We start from the raw sequence: 21,965 nt of genomic DNA on the forward strand, positions 1-21,965 counted from the left end.
GCCTGGCACCCTCTACGGCTGTGGCCTCATTCAAGTTGGACTTGGGCTCAGCGCGAGGCGTCGTGTAGTGGACCCTCCTAAATATGACATGCCACGACAGGTTGTAGCCTGCGGGGTTCGGTGCTAGACTCTTCCCTCTTCGCTCGCCGCTACTGGGGGAATCCTCGTTAGCTTCTTTTCCTCCGCTTAGTAATATGCTTAAATTCGGCGGGTAGTCTCGCCTGCTCTGAGGTCGTTGTACGAGGTGTCGCACGCCACACTGCCAGCCGGCTGTGCACGCTACCGAGACAGTACCGGTATGCGAACCGCCAGCGACGGGTGCGCATCGCACTTTAAAGGATAAGCGGCCGGCCTCCTAGGCGGCCACGACACCCGCAGGTCTCCGAAGCGCGGCAAACGCCACGCGCTTGAGTATACATACCCGGCCCTCAGACAGACGTGGCCTGGGAACGGAATCCATGGACCACAATGTGCGTTCGAAAAATCGATGTTCATGTGTCCTGCACTTCACATGTCGACGCGCAATTTGCTGCGTTCTTCATCGACCGACGAGCCGAGTGATCCACAGACCTGGGTGATCTTTTTCAGTTTCCACTGTCTTTTTCAAAACAGTTGCATAGGCTGGACTGAGGCATTTGACGGCCCCTGTTCCAGTGTTTTGTACAACGGCCTCACAGCCGATGGGTGTTGTACGGCTCCACACCACAGCAGACAGGCACTAGGGCGAAAGTCATTCAAAACCGGCGCTAATCGCCAGGTGCCACAGGCCTGCCGCTCCAGAGCTTCAGCGCTCGTACCACACGACATTTCCGTTAGTTTTGAGAAGCACGCCTAGTTCTGCATGCGTGCGCAGCTTCCGCGAGCCGTACAGGTAGCGTGTTGCACGATACGACACATACATCGAAAGACATGCAGTCTAGTCGGTAGTGATCCTTCCGCAGGTTCACCTACGGAAACCTTGTTACGACTTTTACTTCTTCTATATGATCAAGTTTGGTCATCTTTCCGGTACCATCGGCAACGACACAGTCGACGCCGCGTACCAGTTCGAAGACCTCACTAAATCATACGATCGGTAGTAGCGACGGGCGGTGTGTACAAAGGGCAGGGACGTAATAAACGCGAGCTTATGACTCGCGCTTACTGGGAATTCCTCGTTCATGGGGAACAATTGCAAGCCCCAATCCCTAGCACAAAGGAGTTTCAGCGGGTTACCCCGACCTTTCGGCCTTGGAAGACACGCTGATTCCTTCAGTGTAGCGCGTGCGGCCCAGAACATCTAAGGGCATAATAGACCTGTTATTGCTCAGTATCTTGCGGCTAGAAGCCGCCTGTACCTCTAAGAAGAAAAGTAATTGCTGACAGCACGAAGAATGTCAGGCGACTAGTTGGCCAGCTAGAGTCTCGTTCGTTATCGGAATTAACCAGACAAATCGCTCCACAAACTAAGAACAGCCATGAACCACCACCCACCGAATCAAGAAAGAGCTATCAATCTGTCAATCCTTCCGGTGTCTGGGACTGGTGAGGTTTCCCATGTTGTGTCAAATTAAGCCGCAATCTCCAATCCTTGTGGTGCTCGTCTGTCAGTTCCTTTAAGTTCAGCTTTGCAACCATTCTTCCCCCGGATCCCAAAAGCTTTGGTTTTCCGAAGGCTGCCCGCCGAGTCATCGGAGGAACTGTGGCGGATCGCTGGCTGGCATCGTTTATCGTTAGAATTAGGGCTGTATCTGATCGCCTTCGAACCTCTATCTATCGTCCTTGATTATTGAAAACATACTTGGCAAACGCTTTCGCTACTGTTCGTCTTGCGACGATCAAAGAATTTCACCTCTAACGTCGCAACATGAATGCCCCCACCAGTCCCTATTAATCATTACCTTGGGTTCCGAAAACCAATAAAATAGATCCGAGGTCCTATTCCATCATCCCATGCAGACAGTATTCAGGCGGGCTTGCCAGCTCTAAGCGCTCTAATTTGTTCAAAGTAAACGTGCCGGCCCACCGAGATACTCAACAAAGAGCACCCTGGCAGTATGTCAACGGGGTCCACCTTGGGCCGCACGAGCATGCACGAGGCAGTCGCACGCCTTCGGCTCGCCCCACCGGTAGGACGTCTCACAATACATGCCAGTTAAACACGGACGGGCGGTGAACCATCAACGTGGTACACTAATCTATCTACGAGCTTTCTAACCGCAACAACTTTAATATACGCTATTGGAGCTGGAATTACCGCGCCTGCTGGCACCAGACTTACCCTCCAACACATACCCATTAAAGGATTTAAAGTGTACTAATTCCGATTATTGGGCCTCGGATGAGTCCCGTATCGTTATTTTTCGTCACTACCTCCCTGTGCCAGAAGTGGGTAATTTGCACGCCTGCTTCTTTCCTTGGATGTGGTAACTGTCTCTCAGGCTCCCTCTCCGGAATCGAACCCTGACTCCACGTTACCTGTTACAATCATGGTAGGCGCAGAACCTACCATCGACAGTTGATAAGGCAGATATTTGAAAGATGCCTCGCCGGAACGAGGACCGTGCGATCGGCCCAACGTTATTAAGAGTGAACAAGGCAAACGGACCTGACGAGCCAACCGAATGGCTTTGATTTAATAAAAGCGTGGTCGGAAAGGTGTTTTTTTTTTTAAAAAAAAATAAAATTCTTTATTTCCAGAAAAACTTATTAATTATACAATTTAGCCCACTGCCTTATGTGATTAGTGGGCCGATTTAGTGATATAATGGTATAAGTTGCAGCTATTCTAAGTTATATTTTAGTAACTAGTTCGTAGGTAAGCTATGAGGAAAATGCTATGGGCAAATTAGTGTGTGAATTTAGTACTAAGCAGGTAACCTAACTATAGACTAGTCACTAAAGCCTACAGCGTTACAAATGTGTCAGTTGAAATATAAACCTACCATAGAGCCTTGCTCATTAAGCTAACCCCAATGAGCGTGCCCCTGACACTGGGCAGGCCAAGATGTTGATCGCTGCAGGTTCCTAAGGATAGTCTCTAAAAACTAATTCCTACAATTAAACTTATCCTAAGGTCGAATCAGGTGCGTTGTCAGATCGGCAAGGCTGCACCCCACTCCCCCTAAGTCCCAAGGCGTGGCGGATTCAAGACTGAGGAAGTCGGTCTTTCCGCGCCCAGGCGGTTTGGGAATAGGGTACCGGACTCTATCGGTGTTTAGGTAAGTCTCTTATAGGTGCTAGTTTAATTCTCTCAGATAGTCCTTTAAGACTTTCTGTGATACCGCGTTAGCCAGTTCGATAATGGTCTGAAAAGTGTCGTGTTGTCTGAGCAGTCTATATGTGTCATTGTTTGGTAGTTGGTAGCGTAACACTGAGGCCACATCATTGAAAAGGGGGCACTCGTAGACTATGTGGTCAGAAGTACCCTCCGGAACACCACAGTCACACGCAGGTGTCGTCTTTTTCCCGAATCGACATAAGTATGTCGAGTAGGGTCCATGTCCAGTGAGAAAGTGAATTAGTCCCCGGGTTGGTTCGAAATATGTCATTCCCATCCTTTTCCTAACATCTGGTAGGAGATCAAAAGTTCTGCGCCCTGTTTCTTCGCCTTCCCACGAGTTTTGCCATAGCTGATACCCTCTTAGTCTAACCTCAACTTTGTTCTCAGTCCTACTGCCTAGAATTTCCTCTGTTTTCTCCAAATTCCCCTTCTTTGCCCAGTACCAAGCGGCCTGTTCCCGAATTTTGATATCCAAGGGGCAGGGTCCCATTATGACTAACAGGGCTCCTCTCAGTGTAGTCCTATATACCCCCACTGCTCTCATAATCATATTTCTCTGCACCCTCCTCACTGTCATGGCGGGCACCACCCTCGTGAGCCTGTGTGCCCAGACTCCCGAGCTGTAACCCACTATTGAGGTGAGTATGCTATTGTGGTAAAGTTTGATGAGATATGGCGGGAGATGAAATCGTTTGTGTCCAATGGAGATGAGGCTCTTTGAGTTACAGTTTCGATGTGCCTACCGAAGTACCACCTTTCATCAATGATGATACCGAGATAGCGAGTGTCACGTCGCCGGAGGACTGGTGAGCCCTCTATCCTGACAGTTGGATTGCGAACTAGTTGTCCCTTTAGAAGAAGGTATGTGGACTTGGCTGGTGAAATCTTCATCTTTGTGTTTCGGCACCAAAGTTGTAGTGTTTCTATTGCTCTTTCTATCTTGGGCTCTATATCTTCTCAGCTACGGCCGCCGACCAGAGGAGGATGTCATCTGAGTAGGCTATCACCTCTAGCACTTCATCACTTAGCTGTAGTTTGTCTAGTAAGGGTTCCATGTGGATGTCCCAAAACAGGGGATCCAGTACGGAGCCCTGGGGACATCCTTTTGTGACAGTTTTTCTTATTCTTGTGCCAGGGGATAATAGCCAGAATCCCGATCCTCGCAATAGCTCCTCAGACACCCATATAGCGGCCCTGGACACTCCTTCTCCCGAAAACAGGAGAAGAGCGAAGGCCACCACAGGTTGTCTAAGGCGCCACTTATGTCCACCATGATGCCGACAACGTACTTGTACGGGGTAGAGCCACAGACCTCGGCCGCCAGGGCAATTGCATCAGATGCCGATCGCCCAGGCCTGAAGCCGAACTGCCTGCTACTCATCCCGCACAGCACTCGGTGCGTAGCCAGTCTGTCAGCCAGTAGTCTCTCCAGAACCTTCCCAAGCAGATCGAACAGGCAGATTGGTCTGTAAAATTTTATTTCTGCTGGGTCTTTCTTGATGATTACGACATTTGCCCTCTTCCAGATTCGAGGGAACTTTTTCTGCCTGAGACATTCACTGTACAGGTGAGTTAGAGGGGCGACTATGTGGGGGGCCAAGAATTGCACCACCTCCACCACAATGCTGTCTGGCCCGGGAGCCTTCCCTCTCTTCAGGGATTCTATATGGGCAGCTACCTCTACTTCAGAGAATGGGTAAACTGCCGTTTCATTTCCATATACTTTGTTGTTGTTCTCACGCAGCTGCCGTTGTTCATCTCTCTCTCCATCAGCGGTGTCGTCAGGCAGCAGGGACCGGAGAAGGACCTCAGCAGTTTCCTGCCAAGACTCCATCATCCCACCCCCATGCCTGACGGTTGAGAGCTCCATCGGAGAGAGGTTCTTCTCTCGGGCCAGCTTGTAGGGGACTCCCCATGGGTCTAGAGCTAGTTGGTTCAAAACAAAGTGTTCCCAAATTTTTGATCTTACTTTGCATAGTTGTTTTTGGAAATTGTCTTTAGCTTCCCGGTATAGCTGCAACCATCTTTGTCTTTCTACCCAGACGACACTGCGCTAGTAGTGTCTCCTGAGCCTTCTAACAGACCGGCGCATCTCCTCCAGTTCAGCTGACCATGGTGACGGAGAGGCCGCCATGGCCTTCCTTCTGGTAGGTACAGCAGCTTTCACCGCTCGAGTTATTGCTTTCACCAGTTCCTCGGCTCTGTTTTCTACGTCAATGTCTAGGTGTCCGTCACCTTCTGGCAATGCAGGAATGTCGCACTCCCTAGTAACTCTTTCCCAATTGGCTCTTTTGTAATTTTATTGGACCTCCCACCCCATGGCCCAGCGGCTTTCCTTGTCTCCTATACTGAAGGTGATGAGATAGTGATCGCTAGGGGTGGCGTTCTCTCCAACTCTCCACTGCTGAATGAGATGCGCAGCATTAGGCGTAGCCAGGGTCACATCAATGTTTGTGCCTTGGCCACCTCCCGCCACGTAAGTCGGAGGGTTGCCCGGCTTGTTAGCCACCACCAGCTGCAAGGCCATGATGGCCTCTTCTGCCTTCTCTCCATTAGGGTCCCTGGTTCCGCTGTACCATAGGGGGGATTTGGCGTTTACATCAGCTGTTACAACTGATTTTCGACTCCGCAACGCCGTGATAACTGTGCTAAGGTGTGACAAATGTCTCTCAATGTCGTCACCATACTGGAAATACATGTTGATGAAGACAGTTGCTCCTGATGGAGACTGCAGCTGCACGACGTTGCAGTGGCTAGTTGTAAACTGTGTTAAAACTGTGGCACTTAGTAGTTTATTGATTATTATAATTGCCGATCTTGGGTCTTCCCCTCTGCTTACAACTTGCCAGGTCGCAGCTGTAAAAGCTATTTTCCCATTTAGGGAGTACAGCTCTAGCAGGCAGAGCACATCTAGTCTCCTCTCCTCCACTTCCTTACGTAGCTCCTGCATCACTAGTCTGCTGTTATGAGTGTTAAGTTGGCCAATGGTGATTTTCGTCATATAGTTATTTATGGGAAATATGTGTGAATTCTGTCATTAGGCCATGTCTTACTCCAGTCGAATGAGATGCATCCATTTGCCAAAACTGCTTGTTGATAGATATCGTCCAGGTCAAATTTTTCACCTCGTCTTTCGAAAACTTTCTTTAGTAGGTCTCGCAGGGCTCCTAAGTCGGTGGGGAGATTCACTGATTTGAGTTGTATTCTGTCCACAGCCTCCATTACCGAGAAGGTGACTCTCCTACTATATTCATGTCCCACCCGAACCATGTGTCTCAAGGCAGTGGTCAGGGTAGTCGGCTGCTCTAGTCTTGCCAGTTGCATATTGAATTCAAGATTAGGATAGACTCTGACTGGGTCGACTGGTGGCAGTCTCATGACAGGATCTATTGTGGTAGCTGATTCGTTGGAGCTAGTTATTATGTTTTTCTGAACTTATTTCCTTGTAGTTCTATTCTCTTTTGTTGAGATTGCCATAGTCTCTGTTACAGGATGCCATTGCCGTTGATCTTTAGTCAGCCTCGTCTCCCAGCTTGGTGAGGAGGGGAACGTGACTGTGAGATGCTCCGTTTGAGTCCCTCTGTCCGTTGTGGTAGAGTCTGTTTGAGTGTTTATGTAATTGGTTTTAATTGTGGCGCTTGTGAGCGACCTCAAGAATAACTTGAAGGCACTGCACCAGGGGGTCGGCCTGCTCAAAATGTGGCGAGGATGGTCACGTGAGGAAAGACTGTAGGGCTGCATCAGTCTGCATCCCTTGTAAGACACGGGGCAAAAAACCTTGTGGAACCACTGGACGTAACTGCCCCACCTACAGGCTCATGGAAGAAATATTAATTTCAAGGATAGACTATGGCTGATCAAGCTAAAGCAAACAGGATGTCCAAAAGCAAATCCCCGAGAAAAAGGAGGAGGGATGCCATGAGGGCAAGTGCCTCGTGGTCGAGATCTCCGCAATTGTGGCAACGCGGTACCACAAGATAGTCTCAGGTATTTATGACGTGAAAGCCAATGTATAGTTTGCCCATTGCCGTTACTTTTCTCCACATTTGAGCGGAGACCTCGGCGACGTGATGAACCACATCATGGTCCCGAGGCCTCGTTTTGAATCTCAGTTTGAAACTTTCTTTAAAATCCTCGTCTGTCATGTACTCAAAGTTTAGTGCCTTGATAGTGTTTTGTAATTCCTCATTAGTCAAAATCGTTGGTACGTCATATAAGATGACCAACGGGTTTCTTTTCCTCGGTGGCTCGCATTTGACCACCGAGTTTAATTTGGCATTATTCAGTAGTTTTTCCTTGTCCTCTTCCGAGGCAACTTAAACGATTACCGAATTTTTGCTAGGTTTTACATTGTTAATTTTGATTCTGTCTTTTAAAGGATTTATGGTGGTAGTAAGTAGCTCCTGTGTCTTTCTTACGCTAGTGTCTTGACCAGGCAGGGTCCTTAGAAAGACCGTTGTGTCTGATCGTTTGGTCACCCGGTCAATAGTGTCCTTAGTTGTTTCCGGTTTTGGTGGCGCTTGTGCGACCACTCCCGGCCAGGTCTTAACAGGTTGCTTCCTTAATCTTTCGTTTTCTTTTTCGAGTTCTTCTACACGGCCCTCAAGCTTGGCGTTAGCGATGGCCAACACCGCCAGCTCATTTTTAATTACTGTCAAAGCTGCCTGACTGATCTTGCCATTTTTGATGTTTTACTCAAGGAGCAATGTGATCCTCGTGTGTCTTTGTAGCACATTTTCATCAGTTGCCTGTCCCAGCTCGTCCTGAGGAGCGGGTTTAGGCATCGAAGTAGCTCGTGATGGCACACTTGAATCACTCGTCTCTGGTGTCGCCATTTTGAACGAGTGATAAAAGAGGGGTGGGAGCCGGTCTCTTGCCCCAGACCGCCTCCTCTGGGATGGGGGGGGGGGGGGGGACTTCTGCAGCTCGCCCACCGACCTCGCCCCAAGGTCAAGGGCACTCCTGAGCTGCTGGGTTCAGCGCACCGTTTCCAGCGCACTGGTCCCCCTCGGTGACTCCGTCATCGGCGATTTCACGCGACACACCCCAGCAACTACACCCCGCACTCTGGTGAGGCGGATGCACCTCTCGCCCTTCGCCGCCTACTTGCCCAAGTTTCCACCTCTCGGCAAAGGACCCACTCCTACTCAGGTGGCGGGCCGGTTCCCCAGACGTTCGCCGGTCTGGACCCATCTAACCTGGCCCAGGCGATGTTACCACCACCTGGGTTTGGCAGAACACGCTCCGGTTAGCCAGGGGCGCGGCGAAGCACGCTTGCCGGCACGCGCCGCGATCCCACGCCGACAAACGAGATCTCCGGCATTCAGTTCACCTGTTGGTCTGTGCCCTGCGAACAGAAAGGGACTGGTGTTCGGTCCCTCGACACAGCTCTCCCTCTGCCACGCACCCTTCACTTTCGCATCGGGTTGGGTCGCAGCTCTCCCTTTTTGTCGCAAGGCAAAATGCCGAGCTTAACATCTGGCACCACGGGAAGGCGGAAAGAGCCACTTGGGAAGGAGAGGCTATAAGAGACGCATCACTCCCCCTGTGAGGACTGCGGCGGCACGCCCGACTAGAAGCGATACGCCCCAGTGCGAGCCTCCGTGCCTTACGGCGCGCCGGCAACGGGCAGGGACGCGCCGACCGCGCCGTCAAGCGACGGAACTCAAGCCAGACTCGGGAAGGTGTTGTATTTTTGTTTTTTTTTTAATTCTTTATTTCATAACATAATAATTATACAAAATGACCCACCACCTTAATGATTAGTGGGTACTATGTTTCTAGTTTTATAATAGCAGCTTCTACATTCTACTTGACTACAGACAGTACTATAATAAATATTACTAGGCAGACTACTTCTAATTTTACTAGTGTTAGCATAATTTCTAGTTACTACGAAAGGTTAGTATTAACTGCCTGCAGCGTTACAGTTGTGCCAGTGTTAATAATATAAACCTACTTGGATGCCTCGCTCATAGAGCTAATCCCTATGAGCATACCCCTGGCACAGGGTAGGCAAGAAGTTATTTATCGCTGCAGGTTCCTAACCTACTATCCTATTCTAATTAACTAAATGTACTTCCTATTCTACGTCATAATCATTGCGTTGTTTCAGTTCACGATCACCCCAGTCCCCCTGCTCCTGCACGTGGCGGATTCCAACTGTAAAGTCGACCTATCCACGAACAGGCGGTACGGGATTGGGGCAGTGGTCACAATCGGTGATTTCTATTTATCTAGTCATGAAGGTCTCTCAAAAAAGTTTTTAATACTTTTTGTGATACCTCGTTGGCTAGCGTATTCAGTCTCTGAAAGGTCTCCTCTTATCTTAGAAGGTCATAAGTGTTTGTACTTGGTAGTTGTCGTCTCAGTGTTTCGGCTACATCATCGAAAAGGGGGCACTCGTAAACCACATGGTCAGGAGTACCCTACGGTGCGCCACAGTCGCACGCAGGCGTCGCCCTTTTCCCAAACCGACATAGATAAGTCGTGTAGGGGCCATGACCAGTGAGGAAGTGGAACAATCCCCGAGTTGGCTCGAAGTATTTCATTTTCAATCTTTCCTTAACATCTGGTAGGAGCTAAAAGGTTCTTCTACCAGTTTCATCTGACTCCCATATCTCCTGCCATAGATCTTACCCCTCCGCCGTATCTCACCTTTTTCCCTGACTGGTGCCCACATAATTTCCTCTACTTTGGTGATGATATCTTTTTTGGCCCAGTACCATGCAGCCGGTTCCCTTATCTTTATATCCAGGGGACAGAGCCCCATTATAATTAACAGGGCTCCTCCCAGAGATGTTCTATATGCTCCCACGGACCTTAGTATCATGTTCCTTTGTACTCTTCTCACCGTCACGGCAGGCACCACCCTCGTGAGCCTGTGGGCCCAGACTCCCGAGCCGTAACCCACTATTGACGTCAGTATACTATTATGATAGAGCTTAATTAGATGAGGCGGAAGGTGGAATCTCTTATGTCCAATGGAAATCAGGTTATTTAGTAGTTTTAGTGCTTTCTGGGTTACGGTTTCAATGTGCCTTGCAAAGTTCCACCTTTCATCGATGACGAGTCCCAAGTAGCGCGTTTCTCGTCTCCGAAGAACCGGCGTACCATCAATTCTCACGGTCGGGTTTCTTATTAGCTGTCCTTTGAGTAATAGGTAAGTCGACTTGGTTGGTGAGATAGTCATCTTGGTGTTGCGGCACCATAGTTGTAGTTTGTCTATTGCTCTCTCTCTATTTTCGGTTCTATGTCCTCGCGACTTCGGCCACCGACCAGTAGGAGATGGTCGTCAGCGTAGGCTATCACCTCTAGCACCTGTTCGCTCTGTTGCAGGCTGTCCAGACATTATCTTGTTATTTAGCCTTTCCCTTACTGTCGGTAGAGACCCGTGGACTCTACGGGAAGGTGTCTCTTTTTATTTTATTTTTTTAAATTTCTTTATTTCAACATCTATAATATTTATACAAAAGGAACCCACCACCTTAATGATTAGTGGGTCGTAACAATACTACAATGTTATATATTCAGCAGCTATTTTCATTGTTATTACAATGGTACTATGTTTATTATTGTGAGCTAGAGGCAGGATACAATACAGGGTAATAGGCAGACTACAGCTATTAATCTATACTACTTGCTAATTGTTAGTTTTCTTTCCTACTTGTTAATTCCTAACTGCCTGCAGCGTTACAGGAGTGTCAGCGTAGATATAAACCTACTATTTTAGGCCCTGCTCATCTAGCTAATCCCGATGAGCGTGTCCCTGACACTGGGCAGGCCAATATTGTTTGTCGCTGCAGGTTCCTAACTTAATATCTATATCTAAAGCTACAACTACTGAACTAACCTACGTCAATTCCGGTGCTTTTGGTCTAGATTAGTGTACCCCGGTCCCCCAAGTCCTGCACGTGGCGGATTGCAACTGAAAAGTCGACCTGTCCACGCACAGGCGGTATAGGATCAGGGTAATTGGACACGTTCGGTATTTGTCATTAGTCGCGAAAGTCCCTCAAGTATGCTGTCAGTACTTTCCGTGATACCTCGTTTGCCAGTCTATTTAAAGTTTCAAAAGTTTCTTAATGTCTTAATAGGTCATATGTATTGTTATGTGGAAGCTGTTGTCTTAGTGTCACTGCTACATCATCGAAAAAGGGGCACTCGTAAACCACATGGTGGGGAGTGCCCTCCGAAACGCCACAGTCACACTCGGGTGTAGCCTTTTTCCCAAACTGACACAAGTATGTCGGGTAGGGCCCATGACCAGTGAGAAAGTGTATTAGACCCCACGTCGGCTCGAAGCCTTTCTTTTACATTTGGGAGGAACCCAAAGGTTCTTCTGCCAGTTTCTTCCGTTTCCCAGGACTGCTGCCAAAAGTTCTCACCACTTCTGCGTATTTCTCCCTTGTCCCTCACCAGTGCTCCCAGGATATTCTCTATTTTCGTATTGTTCCCCTTCTCAACCCAATACCATGCTGCTTGCTCCCGTATTTTTATATCTAAAGGACAGAGCCCCATTATTATTAATAGTGCACTTCCTGTAGATGTTCTGTACGCCCCTATAGATCTTAATAGCATGTTTCTTTGGACTCTTCTCACTGCCATGGCAGGCACCACCCTCGTGAGCCTATGTGCCCAGACTCCCGATCCGTAACCCACTATTGACGTTAATATACTATTATGATACAGCTTGATTAGGTGTGGTGGAAGGTGAAATCATTTGTGGCCTATGGAAGTGAGGTTGTTCAGTACTTTAGTGCTTTTTGAGTTATGGACTCAATGTGCCTTCCAAAGTTCGACCTTTCATCGATGATGCGAGTCTCTTGTCGTCTTATAACTGGTGAGCCTCCGATTCTGACTGTAGGGTTCCTTACCAGTTGTCCCTTCAGTAATAAGTACGTCGATTTTGTTGGTGAGATCGTCATCTTAGTATTTGTACACCACAGTTGTAATTTGGTCATTGCTCTGTCTATTTTTGGCTCAATGTCCTCACGGCTCCGGCCGCCGATCAGCAGAAGGAGGTCATCTGTGAAGGCTATCACCTCCAGCACTTCTTCACTCTGCTGCAAACTATCTAAAAGCGGTTCCATATGGATTTCCCAGAATAGGGGACCTAAGACAGAACCCTGGGGACATCCCTTAGTTATAGTTTTTCCTACTCTACCGCTAGGGGATGATAGCCAGACCTCCCGCCCTTCACAATAGCTCCTCAGACAACCATATAGCAACCCTGGACTCTCCTTCTCCCGCAAGCAGGAGAAGAGCGAAGGCCACCACAAGTTGCCAAAGGCGCCACTGATGTCAACCATGATGCCAACAACGCACTTGTATGGGGTAGAGCCGCAGACCTCAACCGCCAGAGCGATCGCATCAGTTGCCGATCGCCCCGGCCTGAAGCCAAACTGCCTGCCACTCATCCTGCACAGCACTCGATGTGCAGTCAGTCTGTCAGCTAGCAATTTCTCAAGTAATTTCCCAAAGATGTCCACTAGGCAGATCGGTCTATAGGACTTGACATCTGCTGGGTCCTTGTCGGGTCTCTTTTTGATGATCACAACGTTTGCCTCTTTCCAGATTTTCGGGAATTTTCCCGGTCTTAGGCACTCATTGTATAGCTGGGTTATTGGCGCCACCAGTTGGGGTGCCAGGAACTGCACCACCTACGCCACAATGCCGTCTGGGCCGGGGGCTTTCCCTGATTTTAGTGCTTTGATGTGGCCAGCTACCTCCTCTTCAGGGAAGGGGTAGACTGCCCTGTTGTTAGCTATTCTGTCCAGATCTTGATTTCGTAGCTGGGACTGGCCTTCCGTATCGCTCGCCTCATCGTCATCAGGCAGCAGGGATCGGAGAAGGACCTCGGCAGTCTCCTGCCAGGACTCCGTCATCCCATCCCCGTGCCTGACCGTTGATAGCATCATTGGGGAACGGATCTTTTCCCTTACTAATTTGTAGGGTACTCCCCATGGATCCAAGACCAACTGGTCCAGCACAAATCTTTCCCAACTGAGTATTCTGACGTCTTTCAGTTCTTTTTGAAATTTCTCTTTTGCCTCCCGGTATTGCAGTAACCATCTTTGCTTTTCCCACCAGATGACACTGCGCTGGTAGTGCCTCCTCAGCCTTCTGACAGACTGACGCATTTCCTCAAGTTCAGCTGACCGTGGTGACGGGGAGGCCGCCATGGCCCTCCTCCTGGTTAGAACAGCAGCCTTTACTGCTCTGGTAACTGCGCCCACCAGTTCTTCGGCCCGCTTGTCTATGTCCAGGTCCTGTTGTGAGTCACCTTCTGGCAATGGAGGAATGTCGCACTCTCTCGCTAGTCTCTCCCAATCAGCTCTCTTGAAGTTCAGTTGCAACTCCCACCCTGTGGCCCAGAGACACCATCTATTTCCTAGGCTGAACATAATAAGATTATGGTCATTTGTTGTAGCGTTCTCTTTAACTTCCCAGTTCTGGATGATGTTGGCAGTATTTGGTGCAACTAGCGTTACATCTACATTGTTGCTGAGGCCCCCTCCCGCCGCATAGGTGGGAGGGTTGCCAGGTCTATTTGCAACCACAAGTTGTAAAGCCATAACCATATCCTCCACTTTTTCGCCATTTTCATCTCTTGTGCCACTGTACCATAGGGGGGATTTTGCATTTATGTCGGCTGTTATAACCAGTTTGCGTCCCCCGCAACGCCGTGGCTACTCTTGTTAGGTGATCCAGATGTTGTTCAATATTGTCTCCATATTGAAAATACATTTTTATAAAGGTTATAATTCCCATGGGAGACTGTATCTCCACGACGTTGCAGTGACTGGTGGAAAATTGTGCGAGTGTTGTTACATGTAGAGACTGGTTTGTAATGATAATTGCCGCTTTGGGGGCGTCCCCACTACTAGCTATTTGCCATGTAGCGGCTGCAAATGAAAGTTTCCCAGCTTGAGAGTACGGCTCCTGTAAGCAGAGTACGTCAAGCCACTTCTCCTCCACCTCCCTTCAGAGCTCCTGCATCACAAGTCTGCTGTTACACGTGTTTAGTTGTCTAATAGTTAGTTTGGTCATTATGGGAAGTAAGTATGCATTCTGTCATCAGGCCAAGTCTTGCTCCAATCAAAGGCGATTCGACCGTGAGCTAGGGAAGGTGTTTGCATGTATTAGCTCTAGAAATACCACAGTTATCCAAGTAACATGTGTACGATCTAAGGAAACATAACTGATTTAATTAGTCATTTGCGGTTTCACCTTAGTGCAGCTTGTACTGAGACATGCATGGCTTAATCTTTGAGACAAGCATATGACTACTGACAGGATCAACCAGGGACCTGCGTCAACTAGAGCTGAACAGCCGGGCGCCCGGGAATGTGTCCCAGGGTCCCACGTGAACCCGCAAGCGTTTGCTCAATTATTCTGCAAACAGGAGGAGGCAGAGCTCCCCTACACAATACACCTCGAAACCCTCTCAAGTCCCGGCGGCGTGCAGCGCCGTCCTAAGTGCTTGGTCGGGTTCGAGAGTGTGCAATCGCCTGTAGTTAGGCGAGTAGACACTTTCAGTGCGGCCTCCCGTGCTCCCAACTAAGCTTGCCGCTGCCGACAGAGGCCCGGGAATGCGCTGCCGTGCCGTCACCGGCGGGAGACAACACGCAGGCACCTATGGTTACTGGCAGCTCCAAAGCCAACGCCACGGAAGAGCTTAGCCCCACTTGGGTGCCAAAGCAAACTCTCCCAGCACAGCACACATGACAACACGTCCACACGGCAGCAATACAAACCACCAGCAAGAACACCGGGGCGACCAAGCAGCAGACGGCGTCGCGGCACCGAGTGCTGGGCGGCGGCGCATCCTCAACGCACATAGTCCTCAATCGCACCAGCACACTGCAGATGTCCAAAGCGCTTCACACCAGGTGCGCGAGAACCGACTTTGGCCTCACGGCGCCACGCGCGGGGTGTGCCAGCGCGCAGCTGCGTCTCGTGCCGCGTCTGTCGGCGGGCGGGCCTCCCACTGGGCGCCCCCACCAGCCGGCTGTAGTGCGTGCGCCCACACAGCGCGCGGCCAGTACGCCAGGCGGTCCCCCCTTACCGGCTGGGGACAGTCCCACCCAGTGACAGTCGCATATCGCTTCACACTCACATGCCCATTCACGTTCGTGTGTATGGCGGGTATCGCTGAAAGAACCAGTTAGTAGTCGTACCAATCGTCACCATCACTGACTGAACTCCAGCCTTAACAACCGCTCAACAATGGGTTTCCAGTTGTTCATTTGCATAACTTGGACATTGAATGTTGACGTCCCTCTCCATTTGCGAATTCAACGATTCTTGCATGCCTGTATGTCATGTGCCACGACACGCCATGTCTGCCCACATACACGCAGCAAAATTGCACAACAAGAGAACACATGGAAGATGGCCCACATATGTATGCGATGTCCATTGCGTGGCTGACTGTCAACTGGCCTCTATAGCATGTAGCAGATGTGGAACGCCGTGCACCATGCTATCACATTGTGTGAGAAGAGATGAAAATGGTTCAAATGGCTCTGAGCACTATGGGACTAAATATCTTAGGTCATCAGTCCCCTAGAACTTAGAACTACTTAAACCTAACTAACCTAATGACATCACATACATGGCCAAGGCAGGATTCGAACCTGCGACCGTAGCAGTCCCACGGTTCCGGACTGCAGCACCTAGAACCGCACGACCACCGCAGCCGGCGAGAAGAGATGACTAAGTCCGTTCCTACCACACGCCTCTATGGCGTACCACACTGCAATCTAGCTGTAATGGGGAGACGAGACATGCAGCTGAGTGCACAACATATGGAACCTGTGGGTCGCCATTGTTGGGCGCAGCCGTTGTATGGTCACACATGTGCCACACATGCAAACTCCTGACTGACCAGCTTGAGAATGCAGGGGGTGATATACGTCCTGCTGCCATACACATTACAGTGGATAGCGTGAGCATATGGAAAGTAAGCAACACTCGCATGGTGTTGATGTGAGGGTACACACTGTAACATGAAGCGATACGCAGGACACCGGTCAGTGCGAACCGGCAAACTATGTTGAGAGGGTTGCAGTTAGGCAACGCTACCTTAATTTAACCATTCATATTACAATTAAAGAGCAGGTTAAGCCACAACGTGGGTTAGGTTAAGCCACAACATGGGTTAGGTTATGCCACAATGTGGGTTAGGTTAAGCCACAACGTGAGTAAGGTTAAGGCACAACGTGGGTTAGGTTAAGCCACAACGTGGGTTAGGTTAAGGCACAACTTGGGTTAGGTTAAGGGACAACTTGGGCTGAGGGAGGGTGTATGGGGGCAGGGTTGGTTCATAGTGAGGATAGTGGGTGGATGCCTCAGGCAGCATCAGATATGTCAAATCAGGATGCACGTTTGGCTCATGCCAGGTGGCGCTCCGGTTCCATGCCTGTAGCAGTGGAGTGGCAGACCTGTGTCTTTCAGTCCTGCTATTGTTTATGTCTTTTGGCATGAGGTAATGTGATGCGCCCTGTGTAGGACACGTGTGGGTGTTGGTGGCTGATCTGAGCAATGCTGCTTGTGGGCAGAGTGGGACATTCTGTCTTATGAGTGGACCTCACGTTCTGGTTGTGAAAGTTTGGATGGTGTAATGTGGCGGAGAGGATGCACTGGATGATGTTCTGTGCTGGTGCATAAGTGTTGTGGCTGTGTCTGTCACAGGCAGAGAGTAGTGTGTGATAGAGTGTATGGGTGAAGTGGGGTTTAGCTTGTGTGCAGCGAATTTAGGCATGTATAGGGTCAATTTCTTCTTTTATTTCCAATTTTATGAAACATACATAACCCACTGTCTGACAGTTTTGAGTGGGCGTATTAAGACTAACTCTGCTATTAGTACTACAGAAGTGGTTTATTAATGCATGCACACTGTCTATTTAATAAGCAACATTGTGCTGTATGTGAATGATTGGCCTCTTAGGTTCTCTGGAATCCTCCCAGAGAGTTGCCCATCCCTAGCCACGTGGAGGCGGGCCGCTGCTACTAGAAGAAACCACTCCACTTATACTACTCTTTTGTTCCCCCCACCACCATACTGAGCTAACTACTACTACTAGCTACTACAAGTCAAAGACTTAAACAAGGATAGTATTTACATATTTGCAATTGCGCATTAGATCTGGAGTGCTTTTACCCTCTCCCTTGAGATTTTATTTACCAATATTGCGAAATTGCTGAACAATTCGCCATTTGTCAATATTTCATTTACATTCCTTGTTTGCAGAAGCTGTCTCTCAACAGAGACAGCCTGTTCGTATATTGGACACTCAAACACTGTGTGTTCTGGCGATCCTTCATGGGCACCACACTCCTGTGTTGGCCTATTTCCTGTTTTATGCAGGTACGTGGGATAGGGACCGTGACCTGTAAGGAAGTGAACTAGGCCCTGTGAGGGCTTCATTATCTTGTTATTTAGCCTTTCCCTTACTGTGGGTAGAGACCTGTGGACTCTATGGCCTGTACTGGACCCATCCCATTCGTCCTGCCAAATGTCAAGCATTTGCTCTGTTCAATAAGATAATATCATTTGGACAAAGAAGATTTCATTTGCCGTCAAAAGCAATAAATATCTATCATAGCAGTATATTGGCACCAATAGTAGGGCACACACACAGTGTGTGGGCCCACAGGTTAGCTCTGGTGTGGCCTGCCGCTGCTGTCAGGCGAATACAGAGGAACGTTTTGTTGAGATGCATTGGGGCATTCAACACAAGTCTAACAGATGCAGGCCCTGTGAGGGCTTCATTATATTGTTCTTTAGTCTTTCCCTTACTGTGGGAAGAGACCTGTTGACTCTACAGCCTGTACTGGACCCATCCCATTCGTCCTGCCAAATGTCAAGCATTTTTTCTCGGATGGCTTCAACGCTTACCAGAGGACTGCTCTTTATATTTTGCACCATGTCGATGTTCTGTTTGTGCAGCCAGTAGAATACTGCGTGCTGCCTTATTATCAGCTCTAGTGGACATAGATCCATGATTACCAACAGTGCATCTGCTGTACTTGTGCTGAATGCTCCAATGCGTCTCAAGAAAACGTTCCTCTGTATTCACCTGACAGCAGCGGCAGGCCGCACCAGAGCTAACCTGTCGGCCCACACACTGGATGCGTGCCCTGCTATTGGTGCCAATATACTGTTATGATAGATATTTATTGCTTTTGACGGCAAATGAAAGCTTCTTTGTCCAATTGGTACTATTTTATTGAACAGAGCTAAGGACTTTGACGTTATTTGCTCAATATGCGGAGTGAAACTCCAATTCTCATCTAGATAAACCCCTAACTAACGGGCATATCTCTGTCGCGACACTGCCTGGCCATTAAGTCTGACTATTGGGTCCATATTTAACCCGCCTTTTAAGAGCATATACAGCGATTTTTGTGGTGCAATAGACATTGTAGTCTTCTCACACCAGTTTATTAACAGACCAATAGCCAGTCGTGATCGATCTTCGATCACATTGCGTCACCTTCCACTAGATTTACGAGATCATCCGCATAAGCAACGACACCCAGAACTGCAGTATCTCCCTGCAGGACGTTCAACAATGATTCCATGTTGATATCCCAGAAAATGGGACCACACACCGATCCCTGGGAACAACCACGAGATACTCTTTTAGATACGGCGGCTCCAGGAGCCGTTATTTTAGCAGTTCTTCCATCACAGTAGGCCTCCAGACAGCCATATAGCAGCTGCTGGCACCCAATCTCTCTTAGGCGAAAGAAGAGTGCCGGTCACCGTAGGTTATCGAAGGCCCCTGAGATGTCATTATGCCAAGAACATACTTTGATGTAGCAGAGTGAACAATCAAAAAAACCTCATTGATCGCGTCCTGAGTGGGGGTGGGGCACGTATGGGTGTGGGTGGAGTGGTTGTCAGTCGACCACTTGTTACGGCATGGGCACTGGTGTTGAGGCGCCTGTGGTGGCAAGAGGGTGCAGGCTTTGTGGGTAGGGTCGTAAAATGGGCACTGTGGGCCCCATCGATGTCGTAGTCAGCTTGGCGTCTCATAGATGGCGGTATCGTCGTTAGAGGCGGACTGGAGGAGGCCATGGTTCGAGAGACTAACAGATGGCGGTGTTGTGTGTGGTGTGCTCGACACGGTGGACGTAGTGTTGTCAGATTCTCGTAGATGGAGGTATTGCATGTGGTTTCGTCATATTTCGGTAGATGGAGATACTGTGTTTCGGCAGTATGGTGGGCATAGTTTCGTTGGATTCCTATAGATGGAGGTATCGTTTCTGGGCTCCATGTGAATGTAGTTTAGTCACATTCTCATAGATGGCTTTGTTGTGCATGTGGGTGGCATTGTCGATGTCGTTGAATCGGAGTCCGATCGATGGCAGTATGGTGTCGTCACAAAATAGGCAAGTGAGTGGCGTGGGTATTTCACAGATGGCGGTATCGTCTGTTTTATTATGTTTATTGTGGATGTTGATGTCGTGACTACGAGAGGGCACGCACGAATGCGTTGTCTATGTAACATATGTCGGTGTCGTGCGAACATTATCTTTATATTCATTTGTCATTTGTTTTTGCTATTAACTATTTGGTTTACTTACGTATTTATTTCCTTATTTTTTATATATTGTTTATTTATGTTGTGGTTTAATTTATGTGCGTGCAAATGTGCCGATACTACTGTGTTTCCTTTCTATTTCATTTATTGTGTAGCCGCCTAATACCTCTACACACTGTCCTCACCGCATCCTCTGCAGGCGACGCTCACCTACGGACTTATCCCCACCGACACCAACCGACCCGTGGACTTCCCAACGACACACCCTATCCAAAGTCTATTTTCTTACAAGACATCATCTGTTTTAAAATTGTATTTCACGTTAATAGTTAAAGGTGTTTTAGTTCACCGAACTGCGGTGCACGCTATGTTACCACACGTCGGTGGGGTGGACGAAAACGTACCATTGGCTGCCAGGCACCACAAGCCAGTTATCCTGTGGTAACTTTTCTGACACCTCTTGCTGGAAACTCTCCAAGCCAAAGGATGGATAGGCCGTGCTATCACAGTCCCTATGCGTACTGAACATCGGGATCATTCCAGCTTCTGCCCTTTTGCTCTACGCAAGGTTTCTGTCCTCGCTGAGCTGGCCTTAGGACACCTGCGTTATTCTTTGACAGATGTACCGCCCCAGTCAAACTCCCTGCCTGGCAGTGTCCTCGAATCGGATCACACAAGGGAGTAAACTGCGCCGCACACTCGGACGCGCCGACACACACGGGACACGCGGCATGTGCAGGCTTGCACCCACACGCACCGCACGCTGTGGCACACGGACACGGAGCCGCGGCGCGAACGCAACCCGAACACGCTTGGCTCGAGAACATTGTGACGCCAGGTTATTATACCACAACGCACGCACTCCACCTAACAAAGTAAGTAAAGAAACAATGAAAGTAGTGGTATTTCACCGGCGAGGTTGCCATCTCCCACTTATGCTACACCTTTCATGTCACCTCACAGTGCCAGACTAGAGTCAAGCTCAACAGGGTCTTCGTTCCCTGCTAATTTTTTCAAGCCCATTCCCTTGGCAGTGGTTTCGCTAGATAGTAGATAGGGACGGCGGGAATCTCGTTAATCCATTCATGCACGTCACTAATTAGATGACGAGGCAATTGGCTATTTAAGCCATCTTTATTCAGAAGAATAAACGATACATACAAACACAAATAGCAGGTATTGTATACATCGGTGTTCACTACCTCGCCATGTCCTCCACTGGAGTGGGGACTTACAGGGAGAAACACCAATTAATATATGTATATACTAAAGGAAAGGAAGAAAACACATAAATGAAATAAGAAGAAAAAGCAGAATAAAGACGTTCTTCCTCCTGTGAAACTCCCCAGGAGTCAGGGAATTAAGAATATCCAGCACTCTATCCGACGCCGGCGCATGGCATCAGCCTATTCGCCGCTCGAAGATACGGTAGCTGATGCAGCAGCTCTGCAGGACTCTGGTGCTAAGTACCACCAGCTCTTGAGGTTGGAACCCCAGGTTAATGAGGTCCCTCGCCGACTCAGGAGACCATGTCCCCCTCCAATTCAACGTTGAGGTGGACACTGTCAAGTCCTGGACGCCTTGGTGCAGGTTGGAGATTGCACGGCGGATGGACGGCGTGTTATATTAGGTCGCCTTCTGTGTGTGACACCAGTCGAGCCGAAGATGGTTGCAGACTACCTCGGCGTCTATCACCCAGGCGCTGAGCGGAAGCGGATATCCCCGCTACATGCTCCCAGATGGTGGCATCGGTCGACCCCTCCGTCGGCGGCCCAGTGGTGTCGGCCGAGAAGTCCTCAGCTGCGTCATCGGCTGGCGCAGTCCGGTCGCCCGCGTCGGGCGGCGACCTCTCCACTCCCCGGTGGGACGCCGGCTCTTCCCCCTGACCGATCCCAAGTGCCTCCATAAACTCCCAGACGAGCTGCCTTCCGCCACTGGCAGTTGATCGCTTCGAGTGTTCGGCCAGGGAACATCTGTGTCAGTTCGTGGTTGACAAAGAAGAATTGTGCGCCCCTCTCGAGAAACAGCTCGGCCTCTGCTTTGGCGAGCGACAAGACCTCTTCCTCTGTCAACCTCGCGCGATGTCTCTCCGTGACGATGTCCACGTTGGCGGCGGAGGTGGACCCCAAGTCCGCTCTTGGTCGTAA

General features: G+C 49.3%; 1 pseudogene; it reads right to left on the reverse strand.

The window, feature by feature from the left end:
* Positions 1-422: 422 nt before the first annotated feature.
* On the reverse strand, positions 423-577 carry LOC124608373 (annotated as a pseudogene).
* Between the last annotated feature and the right edge of the window lie 21,388 nt (positions 578-21,965).

The sequence above is a fragment of the Schistocerca americana genome, chromosome 3, assembly GCF_021461395.2.
Source record: "Schistocerca americana isolate TAMUIC-IGC-003095 chromosome 3, iqSchAmer2.1, whole genome shotgun sequence".
Classification (NCBI taxonomy): Eukaryota; Metazoa; Arthropoda; class Insecta; order Orthoptera; family Acrididae; genus Schistocerca; species Schistocerca americana.